At 40.3% G+C, this 14,806-nt stretch overlaps 1 long non-coding RNA gene and 1 pseudogene across 1 annotated transcript in view; both read left to right on the top strand.

The window, feature by feature from the left end:
* LOC138147928 (uncharacterized) overlaps nucleotides 1-3,261 on the top strand; it is a 3,572-nt gene extending 311 nt beyond the window's left edge. Inside the window, exons 2-4 of the long non-coding RNA XR_011164928.1 lie at nucleotides 394-553; nucleotides 1,883-2,020; nucleotides 2,814-3,261. This is a non-coding gene — a long non-coding RNA (uncharacterized lncRNA). The remainder of the gene's footprint in view (nucleotides 1-393; nucleotides 554-1,882; nucleotides 2,021-2,813) is intronic.
* Nucleotides 3,262-10,936: 7,675 nt separating this feature from the next.
* LOC138147927 (zinc transporter ZIP1 pseudogene) lies at nucleotides 10,937-12,746 on the top strand (annotated as a pseudogene).
* Nucleotides 12,747-14,806: the final 2,060 nt, after the last annotated feature.

Genomic DNA, 14,806 nt, shown 5'->3' with positions numbered 1-14,806 from the left:
TGTGTGTGTGTGTGTGTGTGTGTGTGTGTGTGTGTGTGTGTGTGTGTGGGTGGGTGGGTGTTAAGTCCGGAACCGAACTCGGGGCCTCCTGATTCCAGGCCGGCGCTTTACTCACTTTGCCGCCTAGCCGCCCCCCAAAATGTTTTCATAGATCTAGTCACATAGGGAGAATTTTATTTCGTTATAATTAACGATATGTGAAGGAAAAAGATGTGCGAACAACAAGATGTCACCACTTCTTGAAAGGTTTGAGGAACCAATATGTACTGGGAGAAGTCTTGTTTCTAACGTTTCCCCAGAGGTCCCTGCGCTTGGTTATGCTATTGTCCCCTTAATACACCTAATGTTGTTAAGCTAAGAAAACTTGGGTTTTTTGGTTTGTTTGTTAAATAGGTTTTGGAATTGTCCATTTAGGACCTGAACACAATGACTAAACTCAGATACTGAATGAAGAATGAATCAATTAAAAGTAATGGGGAACTGGCCAATGAAAGCTCTGTCCTCAGAGCATGCTCGTTGAGTTCTGCTTGTTGACAACCCACATGGATGTTTGGTGAGTTTTCTTCTAAAATTCATAATGACATATAATAGAGGGGACCGGCCTCTAATTCAGAGTATACTTAGTTTTTTTTTGTGCTTGTTCTCTATCTACCAAATGGTAAAGAGAAACCTTTTAATTGACTGCTATATCACAATTGGGTTTGCATACAAAAAACACTAACCAGCCAAATAACTCTCTTCCTTGGTGATGATCCAGGCAAGAACTGTTATAAACCTTTGACTGGGAATACAAGTAGTCCCTGCAGCCTACTCTCCCTACCTGAGCCACCAGGGGACCTACAGCACATCCAATTGGAAATGTCAATGTCCAATAGGCAGTTGGTGATGTAGTACTAGAATTCAGAATATAGCTTAGTGATCAGGGAATCATCAGTATTGAGAGGAAAATTAAACCCATGAGAAGCTGATAAGAGCCCTAAGGGAGAGAGTATACGGAGAAAAGAGAAGAGAGCCCACCACAGAGGCTTAGGGTTCTCCCACATGTAGAGGATGAGACATAGATGATAATCCATCAAAGGAAACTGACAAGAGGCATCTAGATGGGTAGTAAATAACCAAGAGATAATACTTTCTTGAAAGCCTTCTACAAGGAAGGTTTGGTCAACAATGTCAGACCTGAAGAAAGTCCTCTGAGGCCTGAGAGAAAGCAATTAGACTGAGAAAAATAAATAATTTTTACCTCTGAGAGAGCAGTTTCATTTGGAGAACAAAATCTAAAGCCAGATTGAAAGGGTTTGAGAAATCCTTCCATATTCCTCCATAAATTTAATATTTGTCATCTCTCATGTAACAAAAATATTCTATTAAATTCATATACCACATTTTGTTCAGTTATCTCTGTCACTGGACACATTTTTTCCCCCTGATTATTTGTGGTTTGTTTTTCTTTTTTGGCTGAAACTATCCTGAAAAAATGAAGCTATGAATATTTTAGTAGATAGCTCCATTTTTCCTTCCAGTAACAAACTTAGGATATAGTCCCAGCAATGGGATCATTGGGTCAAGGAGCAAGAAAAATTTCCTAACTCTTATGCATAATGCCATATTGCTTTCTCAAAAATTTGTGTTAATTACAATTGTCAAAACTTTTAGATTCTTATTACTCCATAGTATCCCACCCCAGCATTGAATTTTATAACTTTAGACTATTTTATTCTTCAAAGTTTGTGGGATTTTCATCTGCTAAGCTTCCTACTTTCCCTCTTCCCCCCAACTCTGTACTTTTCTCGGCTTTTTCCCCCCCTCATTCCTCCATTGAATCTGTCATTTCATCCTCCACTGAAATTTTGATGGAGTACATTTTTGTTTATATTTTCCACAGATCCATCCAAAGAATTAAGAAAATTCAACTGATATATGAACCACATTTCACAGCATATGCAACATTCCATACTCATAGTATCCCATCTTTCCGATGAAGAAAGGGAAATTCATTTTCTCATCTCTTCTGGAGGCCAAGGTTGGTCATTATTATTTCACCACATTCATCTTCATTTTGTTGTTGTTTTCTTCCATTTATACTGTTTTAGTCATGGGGTGTATTGTTTTCCTGGTTCTACTTTCTTTACTCTTCCTCAATTTATAAGCCTGCCTATATTTCTCTGAAAAAGTCATGTGTGTAATATTCTGCTAGACTCCCATACCACAATTTGTTAAGCCATTTTTTCAATGGCTTTGTTTCCTGCTCTTTGCTACCTTCAAAAGTACTGCTATAGACATTTTGGGGTATATGCGACTTCTTTTTCTCTTTTTGACATCGTCAGTATACATGCTTAGCAGAAGCATCTCAATAGTCATAGAATATCAATCAATTCATATTTTAAAGGAGATACTAAGAAGTTTCTATCTTGCAATCTCTCATTTTACTCTCTTTTTGAAAGCTCAGACTAATTTTTCTTGTTCCTATACCTGATCAACACTCCACTCAAAAATTATTAATGACCACCAATTATGTTCTAAGTATAGTTTTTACTCAGTCTATCCTTCAACCCCCACAAACTGGAATCACCTGACATTTTCAGCCTTGCTTAATATTATTATTCCCTTGGCATGCACTTCCTTTCCTTCTTTCCCTGTTAGAGTATTAACCATTCTTTGATGCTCAAGTCAAAGGCTGTCTCTGAAAGGACACTTTGCTGATTCCCCAGCCAATAACAACCTTTCTTCCTTAGACTTCATCAACCACTTTTAATGTATTTGTCATATAATATTGTATATTATAGTTCTCTTAGTTTTTTTTTTCCTTATGCTAGACTAAAATTACCAAGAGGGCAGAGTCACCTTACATCTCTTCACACAGTGGGACAACTTTGACTTGATTGGTCAGGTTTCCCCCTAGTCACCCTCTGCACACAGTTGGGCAAATTTGACCTAACCACCTTTGCCCACTTTGACCAGAAGAGATCCTTTTGAATCGTGAAGCATCTAGAGGATTTTGGCATTCCCATCTTCTCATTGGAGAATTAACATCAGCTATTACATTGGGAACCAAGAGAGACGGACACAGATCCATCGTGCAAGTGGAAAACTTCCTGTTCACCCCAAGGATTGGGGAAAAAACTGTGAAATGCCCCTTTGCCACATGTACTCTCTAAGTTTGATCTGGGGTCTTTATGTACTGGCAGGATAACATATTGGCGGGATAATGTATCATAAATGTTTGGGAGATCCTTTGTACTAATTGTTCTTATTACCCCATCTTAGTAAAGATTCCTTTCTAAAAGCTACTTAAGGCTGGCTTACTAAATTAGTTCTCAACTGATAATCTTGGGAGGGAAGCACACCAGTAGGGGCTCCATCCAATGGCATTGGAAAATCACCCCTGACCTTTCAGAGGTATTCCTAGAGCCCTTGGGGCAAGATGTAGCCAGCCTACCTCTGAGAATTTGACTCATCTGTGAGAGTGGGAGGTAGGAAGAGAATGCCTCAGAGCTTACATGGGTTACATCCATAATATAGTTCCCAAGAACCAAAACTAGTCCATTTATGGGTGTAATGCTATATTTGTATGTTATTCAGAAATACTTGCAGTTTTCTGGGTCTTCTAGAGGAGCATGTATTGCCAAGGGAACTTTGCTGTTCCCCAATTCCCTTGCTTATCTTTTGAAAGGGAACTACATTGCAGCCTAGGGCGACCCGTTGTGCCTCAGGGTCACATCTACAGTTACTTCTGGGTTTTCTTAGTGTTTCAGAATCCACTGATCTGTCATACAGATGAGGCACAGACAACTGACTCTTGAAGTGATTTTAGAATAAGGACTGAAACCAAAGGAGACTAGAGTTCTGGGCTGCAGGGTATAGTAGAGCAGAAAGAAGGAAAAGCTACAGACAATCAGGCTAGAAAGAGTAGAAAGAAGACTGGGGGAGTGGAATACCTGAGAGGGAAAGCCAAAGGCAAGAGGAGGCAGAAAGACTTGCAGAGAGTGGTAAAGTTTAGGCAATTGGGAAAGTCTCTATAGACTGTCATTAAGAGACTTCCAGGAACAATGGAGAGTTCAGAGAAAGTTGTCAGAATGGTGGAGACAGAGTAAAAGCAAAACTTTTTCTTCCTGCAGACATTGAAGTTTTCCACTGTTGTAGGAAATTGCAGAAATTCTTAAGGACCTTCTAAAGGTATGGGAAAATGACTCACTGGGGAAAATGGGGATTCTTTCTAATTTATTTTCATACCTTAGAAGGTTATATTTAATAAGCATTTGCTGAATGAATGCAAAAGCAAATCACTTCTCCTGACAGCTCATTTGAATGAAAGCAATTGCTAGGTAAGGATCTTAGGTTTAGAGTTAGTGGCACCTTAGGTGGCATCTGGCACTACACTTCCATTTTACAGTTGAGGAAACTGAGACCCAAAGAGGTTAGATGCTTTGACCATAGTCATATAGCTTATGTGTCTGAAGTGGAATTTGAACCCAGGTTTTCCTGACTTTAGGCACCCATACTCTTTACTTCATTACATGGGTGACTCTAGGACATTTCTTACTGTCTAGCCAGTAACTAACCACTCTTGGCAAATTAGGTTTTTGTCTGAAACTACTGGTGCTTTCTGATGCCACCAGCGACCTGAATAAATCTAAGAGCATTTAGTGAATAAGCTCTGTTGCATCTTCTGTTTTTACAGAGTAGTCATTTCTGAATATGCTCTTTCCCTCTTCCCTTTTCATGAAGAAAATCTACTCAAGAAAAAGTTAACCAAGAAAATAATGACCCTTGGAAAAGCATATGTGACTTGTGTGTGATGCACTTGGAAAAAGGGTACACAGAATTCTGTACCCAGAGTTCTCCAACCAAGGCCAGGGTAATAGTGCGTTTCTTCAACTCTCCATTTCTTTCCAGTGCCAAGACTGGGTATTATGGTGACATAGCCTCTGGCTTTGTTTTGTACTTTTCATTGTCATTATTTCCAACGGTTTTTGTTTTATTTTTTTTCTTAATTTTTTTTAGCCTTCTTCCTCCTAGATTTCTCTGCAGCTTTTGACAGTGGCGACCATCCTCTCTTCCTAGATACTTTCTCTTCATTTATCTTAAAAGACAATACTACTAGTAAGGAGTAATGAATGGGCACTATCCACTGGGGGATTAACTAAACAAACTGTGGTAGAGAGTGTATTAGAGTATTACTAAACTATAAGAAATTATAAGTATGAAAAGTACAGAGAAACATAGGAAGACCTAGATGAACAGACGCAGAGTAAAGTAAACAGAGTCAGGAAAACTATATATGACTGCAAAATGAGATGGAATGCCATGTTATTCTCATAATCAGGCTTGGCTTCTAAGAAAAGGGAAGACCATGCACCTCTCTCCTGTCTTTGCATAGATGTAGGACTAGGAGTGGAATATTCAATATACTCAATTGATGTGTTGGTGAATTTTGCTGAGTTTCTTTTCTCTCCATTTCTTATTCATTCTTCGTGACAAGGGAAAAAAATGGTTGTGGGGACAGGAGTGAAAAGGGACACATTTGGAAAGCTGGTGTGAAAACAGAAGATGTTAATGAAAATTAAAGATGCGATCACACAAAACTGGGATTAGATTGCAACTGGGATGAGGGCATGGAGTTTGGGATTTATGTAGCTCTTCTCAAAATCACAGAAACTAAGTGTTGGAAGGGAGCTCAAAGGTTAGCTAATCCAACTGGCAGGTGACCCTCCCTGCAACCCTGATAGAAGGTGGTCATCATCCCCTACTTGAAAATCTTCAGTGGCAGCCCCATTTTCTCTCTCATAATTCTTTCAAGCTTATTTGAAATGCTTATTCAGGCCTTTGGTTCATTTGTGTCTCTAGATGAGTGGCCTTGGTTGTATTTCATTCTTTATTACTGTGAAAACTTGGTGCCTCTAGTTGAAATCAATAGAGATGAGTTAGAATTGATAAATGGGCCTATACTCTCCAAGAGGAGACTGTTTGAACTGACTATTTAAATAGGTGGCTGTTTAAATTAGTTAGCTCTAATATAGCTTTATATCAAATGGCAGAATGGTTCTCATGCTCACATAGTCAGAAGCAGTAAAAACTGATGGTGGTAAGTTAAAAAAGAAATAATGCTCTAATTTGTTTTACTTGGTAAGCACACCCTGGGAGAAGGTTAGACTTTGTGGACATTTTCCCAAGTGGTTTCCAGGCTGCCCTTCACAAAAAGCAGTTATAAGGCATCTCTTGTATCTTACAGTGACTTATGAATCAATCAAACAGCCTATGTTTTTCTTTAGGTCTTTCCAATGGTTGGTTGTATGAGCTTGGAAAAAAATTCTTTAGAGTACCTTCATTTCAGTTTCTTTGTAGGATTAACTTGTTATAGAATCATCCTAACTCAAGTGCTTTGGACTAAAGATGTGAATTTAGAATAAGCAACAGACTTCTCCAATGGGAACTTAAAATCCAGCTACACTGGCTCTAACCTACCTTTCTACAGTAATTGGATTTTTCTTCTGCTTATGTATTCTTCTTTCTAGACAAACTGACCTATGTACTTTTTCTTGTATGCAAAATATTCCACCTCCCACTTTGTGACTGTCTCTTATGATTGGAATGCTTTCCCTCTCTACTTTGATCTCTTGTAATTCCTAGTTCCATTTAAGATTCAATCTTTAAGATTCATCTTCAGACAAAGCCTTCCACTGACTCCTTTCTCTCTCACAATTTGAAAGTTTTATTGCTTCTCTCCGCCATCCTTTACCCCCTCCCCCCCTCTCCCTGCACATATTTTTGGGGGCATTTACTTGGTGTGTATTTTGTATATACTTATTTAACAAGGTTGCTGACTGACAAGTTATTCACTGCCAGTAGAATATAAGCTCCTTGAGGGTATGGGTTTTCTTTTTGTATTTGTATTCCTAGCACCTAGCACAATGTCTGGCACATAAATGATTATTTTTTAATTGAATTTGAGCTCAAGCTTTACAAAAGCTTTAAAAAAGAAGTCTGAGAAATAGCAGTAAGTTGGGCAGGCTACCCAAATAAACATTACTTTTGTAACCAAACCCCTTTCTAATGAAGCTTCATCTTAAAATTTTGCAATGATTTTTGTCATACTCTGATATAAAAGTTGAGCACCAGTGGTAACAGCATATGAAGTTTTACTTTTAGTAAAAAAAAAAATTACGGCTAAAGGAATATATCAATGTATAAAGCTTGGCAAGCCACCCAGGATTACTTGCTCATTGAAGAATAAAAGAAAATAACTTTAGAATATAAATTCGTTTTTAATTAACTGGCAAAGACTCAAGTATCTTTGCACATTGCTTACTATTAGCAGTGGGACTAGGCCTTGACAGCAAACAGTGGGAAATAGCAGTAGATTCTTTGCTTTGCCAGCCCACCCACCGGATCTTTTCTCCTGACTCTGGATGTTCATTTTCTCTATGTCTATGGCCTGGAGAGAAAAAAAAGATATCAACAACTTACCTTAAGAAGTCCAGAGAGGGGATGGTTCAAGTGTCCTTGTTTCAAATCAGTCAGTACAGTATAAGAGTAAGGGAAAAGGACAAGGTGATGCCTTCTCACACCATAGGCTTCAGGCTATGAAAATAATGTAACTTCTTATGAGCAGAGGGAAAGTAGAGAGCAATATAATTCTTGTTCTAACTCAGGTCTTTGTGAGCCAGTGAAAACACTGCAGGAGCAGAAGGTTTCATTCTCTTTCTCTCTCCTCACACAAATACATTCTAGGAATTTATGCTCTTACATGAAGATGTCTTAGTTTTCACTGCAATGATTGTGTTTTGACTAGTTATGTAAGTTATTAAATACAATGAAATAGGAAAAAAAAGGCTTCTTTTTCTATACAAAGAGAAAATAGCACTGACTCTTTATAGAAGCCAAATAGTTATCCAGTTTTCCACAAGTAACCCTTTGTGATTATGGAAGAGGAAGGAATGCTGACTGTTTTCATTGTACTACTTGGGTCTGGCCTGCCTGGGGGGTGGGGTGGGTTAGAGTTATACAAAATTGTTTGAGGGCTACTCACTTTATGTACTTAATCAGGATTATAGAAAAAAGGTTAAATTTAAAAGGAACCCAGCTATAATGTGGTCTATAACCCTTACTTTACAGATAAGGAAACTGAGACCCAGAGATTAAGCATTCTCCCAAGGCCCCACAGGTTATTGTTACGTAATTGTTTCCAATGGTATCTGATTCTTCATGTACCCATTTGGAGTTTTCTTGGCAAAGATACTGGAGTGATTTGTCATTTCCTTCTCCGTCTCATTTGACAGATGGGGAAACTGAGGCAAGTAAGGTTTAGTGATTGCCTAGGGTTATACAGTTAGCAAACATCTGAGGCTAGATTTGAATTCAGGGGGATGAGTCTTCCCAACTTCTGCACTCTATCTACTGAGCCACCTACCTGCACTTAGCATGTGGCAGAGGTGGGGTTCAAACCCTTGTCCCTTGAATCTAGGTCCCGGGGGTCTTCCTACTTCTACACTATCACTAGGACTTAGAGCCCATAGGGCCTCTCAAGGTCAGTGAAAGCCCAGAAATGGGAAGACACTAGTTTCACAGTCACAGGAACAATTCACCTGAGCCCTGGCTCTAATTTCAATCTCTTAGGTGGTTGGTAGTTTCTTGGCTAGTGTTACTTTGGGTCCCTAAGCCTTGCTGATGGCCTGAAGGCACAGATTTGGGCCCAGCAAAGGGACCTACAGAGCCAAATGCTTGGTATTCACCTTCATGGGAAGGACAGCAAAAGTGATCTACTCTTCTTAAGGATGTCCAGGCACTGATTTTCCATGAACTTGGCTATGATTCCATTGACATTTCCCTTCTGGTCATGGTTGGTAGCCTTTAGGCTGATAGTAACTAGGCAACCTTCTTTGCCTTTGCCATCAGCAGGAACTGTTTCTACTGGTCTGGTTCTATATAGGAAGGTTATGAATATATGGGATACATCTGACAATATATGTAACAATCCACACCCATAGTCACCCACCTTTCTACCAAGAAGAGGGAGGTGTGTTTCATCGTATGTTCTACGGGAGCAAGATTAGTTATTGTAATTAATTAGAGTTCAGTTATTTTTTAGTGTTGTTTTAGTTTGTATTATTATAGTCATTGTATATACTGTAATCTGGGTTCAGCTTGCTTTTTATACAAGTCTTTCCAAATTTCTCTGAATTTCTCATATTGATAATTATTTACAATGTGTAGTTTTGTGTTATATTTATATCCCACAGCATGCTTAGTCATTCCACAATCAATAAATACACACTTTGTTTCCAGTTGTCTTTTTGTTTTTCTCTTCTCTACATATACCCAATAGTGGGATTGTTAGGTCAGAGAACATGAACAGCTGATTAATTCTTTTGACATAATTCTAGTTTTTAGAACAGTTGAACTAGTTCACAATTCTGCCAATAGTATACAATTGTGCCTAGTTTCCAAATAACCCCTCCCAACACTGACTGTTTCTTTTTTTTTTCTTTTTGGGGAGCAATTGGGGTTAAGTGACTTGCCCAATGTCACATGGCTGGTTTTTGTGTTAAGTGACTGAGGCCGGATTTGAACTCTGGTCCTCCTGACTCCAGGGCTGGAGTTCTATTCACTGTGTCACCTAGTTGCTTCCACTGACTGTTTCTTAAGATTTCTTAAACATGGTGAGAAAATAAAAATAAGCAAAAAAAAACTCCCTTGTCTTTTTTTCAAGTCTTTCTGTTGCTTGTCAAACTCAACCTTTTTCACTGACTCTGGTCCAAAGGAAAAAAAAAATGAGTAGTAACTGAACCAAAGTTGAAATTTTCTGGACTAAAAAAGATAAACTGTCCTATAGAAATTAACCTTCCTTTAGATAATGACAGTTCTACTCCATCTTTCATGCCTTTCTCTTTCAGTAACATATCAGCAAGGACTTGTCTTGAGCTCATTTCCCAAAAGGTCAATTTTTTCACCATGTGTAGTTTGCTAAGGAATAGATCATTCATTCATTCAATATTTATTGAATTTAAGCCACTATGCTGGGTATTCATTATTTTTGAAAACTTTCTTCCTTTGCTAGGAAGGCCATCTCCTTTATTTATGATACAGAGAGTGCTGGTGGGAAATAGACTGTTTTTAGAATTAACTCTAAGCTAACGTTAAATCAAGGAATGCAAAGCCAGGCCTCACTTTCTTCTGTAAAATATAGGTGTTGGACAAGAAGATCTTTAAGATTCTCTTTAGCTCTCTCTAAATCTATGATCCTATGATTCTTTCTTTATATTCCAATGGCTCTTTGAACTCATCAGTTTGAATGTTCAATCCAACAATACACATCCCAGTTGAACTCAGGCACCCCACCATGCCAGCCCCTTCTATGAAACTCTTACCTATGTCTTTCCATATATTTACATAAAGCGTTCACTCAATGTGCTGGAGATTTTCCTTACTTTCTCCTGATACTGTGAGTCTAATAGTTGAGTACTTGTCTTTGTCATATGGCCAATATATCTTTTTTTTTTTTAACGTATTTCTGTGATTATGTCTTTTGCTCCTGTTCATCTTACCTTATTTGTTAAATGTTATAGCTTGATATCATATTCATTTTAATTCTTTAAATACTGTTGCATTCTAGGTCTAAAAGTCATATAACAACATTAGTTGAACCAAAGTTTAACGAATAAATATAAATAAGTAATAATTAATAAATAAAAATATGGACCTTAGTTACCTGGGGGAAGTTGTGTCATTAAAGGAATTTTGCATTTTCTTCAGACTACTATCAATCAAAAAGCTTGTATTAAGTGATAGGCATATGCTCAACACTAAACATACAATACAAACACATTATAAAATTAACACAGATACAAAACCAAAATGGTCCTTGCCTTCAGGGACCTTATATTTGAAAAGGAGAGACAACCTGTAAATATATAGGCATGTACAAGATACATAAAGAGTAGACACAAGAATTCCCGGCTGGAGGCCGGAACGGAGGAGATGCAATGTAGGGAGGCCCCTGCGAGATCAAAGAATTTCGCAGGTGTGGACAGGGATCTTAGGCACCCCCTGCCCTCCAAGCTACCACCACCATGGTGCCCTGGGAAGAGCCAGAACGGCTGGTATGGTGCCCAGAAGCTGTGCCTGCAGTGCCTGTGGGGCTGGAGGTAAAGATGGGTGCCCTGGTGGTGCTGCTGTTACTCACCCTATTTTGCAGCCTAGTGCCCATTTGTGTGCTTTGACGTCCCAGCGCCAACTCTGAGGCCTCAGCCTCCAGAAAGAAAATCCTGAGCCTGGTGAGCTGCTTTGCTGGTGGCATTTTTCTGGCCACCTGTCTCTTGGATTTGCTTCCAGACTGTCTGGCTGTTATAGATGAGGCCCTGAGTGCCCTCCGAATCACACTTCAGTTTCCACTGCAGGAGTTCATTCTCGCCATGGGTTTTTTTCTCCTTCTGGTGATGGAGCAGATTGTGCTAGCCTACAAAGAGCAGTCAGGGCCACTTCCGAGAGAGGAAACTCGAGCACTCCTGGGCACACCTGGCAGTGCACCGCCCCACTGGCATGATGGACCTGTGGCTGATGGGACTTCTCCTACCCCTTCAGCCTTGAGGGCCTGTGTCCTGGTCTTCTCTCTTTCCCTGCACTCAGTATTTGAAGGGCTTGCTGTGGGGCTGCAGTAGGAGTGAGCTCAGGCAATGGAGCTGTGTTTGGTGCTGCTCTTGCACAAGGGGGTACTAGCTGTCAGTCTGTCCTTACAGCTACTCCAGAGTCGGCTTCGGGGTGGAGTGGTGGCCATTTGTGGGGTCATCTTCTCCTGCATGACACCATTAGGTATTGGTCTGGGGGCTGCACTAGCAGAGTCAGCAGGGCTTCTGCATCAACTGGCACAATCAGTGCTAGAAGGCATGGCAGCAGGCACCTTCCTTTATATCACTTTCCTGGAGATCTTGCCCCAGGAACTGGCTGCTTCTGAACAGAGGATCCTCAAGGTCATCCTACTTCTGGCTGGCTTTGCCCTGCTCACTGGTCTGTTTTTCATTCATGTTTAAATGACCTCTGAGGGATGGGGGCCTTGGGAGGTGAAAGTGCATAGATAGGGGAGGGGGCTGGAGTGGATTGGTGGGTGTTATAGACAGGACCCCAGAGAATGACCAGTGGAACATGAGACAAAGAACAAAGATAAAACTCCCCAGGAATGTGGGGGGAGGTGAAAAGGGGAGAAGAAAACTAGAAAAATACTAGACAAGACAAAGGGACATATGAACAGGTGATAGAAGACATGGACTGAGACACTAAGGGTAGGGCCATCAGAGAGTTGAGGAGTGGAAAAGGAATCTGGAGCCCTAGGGGTATTGATTCTATCCCATTCCTGTACTGTCCTGGAGAAGCCCTTTTTTTTCTTCTCCTGGCCCCATCCCCTTCTCAATGTTCACTTTTTTTAAGGTCATGATGACTGACAGCATCTACAAGCCAAGTTCCTTGCCCTCAGCTGAACTTCCATTCCTCCTATAAAGTGCCAAATACTCCCCTCCCCCCTTTTCACAAAGCACATTGGTAATGGGCCTTGCCAGGCAGCTAAATGGGAACTGTGTTGCCTGCTGTGGATTTCCAGACCTTTCACACTCTCTGGGGCTGGGGGTGAGTATGGAACCTGGTGATGCTGCCCAGGTGCCAAAGGCTGAACTGCCTAAACTCTTTTTGTACCAGAGAAGCCCTGGAGGCCCGCCTCCCAGGGGTATTTTTGGAGGAGGGTGGGGGGAAATGGGAGGGGAGGGAGGGATGGGGACCGGGAGGGACCAGGATATGCTCTGTATAATCTATTTTACTAAACTGACACTTCTGGGATCAGCTTCCCCAATAAAAGGTGTTCCTATAAAAAAAAATAGAGTAGACACAAGATGACCATCTAGGTAAGTCACTACAGCTTAGGGATGAGGAAAGGCATTCTATAGATGGTGGCAGCTGAGCTGAGTCTTAAAGGGAACCAGGGATTCCAAAAAATGGAAGGTAGGAGGAAAAGCATTCCAGGGATGGGGAACAACCAATACAAAGACAAGAAGGTGGAGTGTTCCATATGAAAATATATAAAGATGACCAGTTTGACTGGATTGCAGAATGGGGAAGGGGGGATAACATGGAAGAAAAATGGAAAGGTAGAAGGACTCAGGTTGCAAAGATCTTTAATTTCCAAATAAAGAAGTTAACTTTTGCTCCTAGGAAGAACTGGAGTAAGGAAGACCAAATAAGAGGGTATTTCAGTGGCCTAGGAGAGGTCATGAGGACTTAAATTGGGGTGTTGAGTATGTATATGTGTAGAGAAAAGATGTACATAAAAGTATTGTGGAGGTAGAAACTAAGATTGGGCAATTTATTGGATATATAGGGTGAGTGAGACTGAGGATGATATTGGGGTTTGGAAACATGGGTTATGGGAAGGATTAAGTAAATAATAGCCAAGTTCAGACAGGGACTGAGTTTGGTGAAAAGATAATGGCTTTTGTTTTGGACATATTGAGTTTGAGATGCCTAAACTATGTCCAATTGGAGATGAACAATAGAGTGTTTGTTATGCAGGACTAAGGCTAAAGAGAAAGATTGGAGTTGGGAATCATCTGTGTAGTTTTAAATTTAACCCATGGGAGCTGAGAAGGAAAAGGGAAGTGAGTCCAGGAGAGAGCTGCATGGTATACAGCTGCAGAAGGAATAGGCACGGCTTAGAGCAATCTTATTTTTTGTCTGATGAGTTGTGATGGTGAAGGAATTCATCAAAAAGTCTTCAGCCTACTGGTGATGGGCTTCTTCTGGCTCGCCACTCCTGGCTCACTTTATTTAAGGAAGCTGCTTCTCTGAAAGGAGACTTTGTTTCTAGAATAATATTTAAGACTTTTCCAACATAGTAGAGCCTTTTGGAGCTTGTGCCTGGCTGGAATCACCTTTGAGAACCTATGGTCACTTCTATGCCATGATGAGGCAAAGGAGAAAGACTTTGAGGAGGACTATTTCTTGTTTTCTGTCTAAATGTGAACTAATATTAATAATCATAAATGAAGATAAAGAAGTGTTTGGGTGGGGAATCTGCAGCACTTGAGGACCTAGGTGGTCATGTGTAGTCTTGAGGCTACAGATTCTCCACCCCTCATGTAGTATATCATGTGGAAAGCAGTTCTGGTCTTATATTATTTTTTAGTGGCTTTTGAGTCATATCCAACTTCTTAGTGACCCCTTTTGGAGTTTTCTTGGCAAAGGTACTGGAGTGGTTTGCCATTTCCTTCTCCAGCTCATTTGACAGATGAGGAAACTGAGGCAAATAAGGTTAAATGACTTGCCCAGAGTCACACAGCTAGTTAAGTGTCTGAGACCAGATTTGAACTTGTGAAGAGGAGTCTTCCTGACTCCAGGTCAGGTATTCAATTCACTGTACCACCTAGCTGTTCTGATCTTATCAAAGTCATCAATTTAAAGCTGGAAGGGGCCTTACAGGTCATCTAGTCGAACTCCCTCATTTTACAGAACTACAGCCTTAAGAGATTAATTATTGGTCACAGTTTCCTCATCCGTAAAAAAGGAAATGACAGTATCTTGGCCAAAGAACCCAAGTAGAGTCATAAAGAATCAGACATGACTGAAGCAGCAGAACAACAACGCATAACTATTAAGCGGCAGGTGAAGAATCTGAATCCAAAGCCTCTGACACTGCACTTACCCCTCTTTCCACTCTAACCATTCTGAGCCTTAGAAAGCTTTAGGGAGATGATTTCGTAGAGCTTCAGCAAAGGCCAGTGGGGCAGGAAGGAAAAAGATATGACACTATTTTACTGAAGAATAAAGGGGA

The sequence above is a fragment of the Petaurus breviceps genome, unplaced genomic scaffold (genome assembly GCF_028583685.1).
Source record: "Petaurus breviceps papuanus isolate PSGF00001 unplaced genomic scaffold, PetGlider_PUasm1.0 90808, whole genome shotgun sequence".
Classification (NCBI taxonomy): Eukaryota; Metazoa; Chordata; class Mammalia; order Diprotodontia; family Petauridae; genus Petaurus; species Petaurus breviceps.
This window is presented reverse-complemented; position numbering and strand designations above follow the sequence as displayed.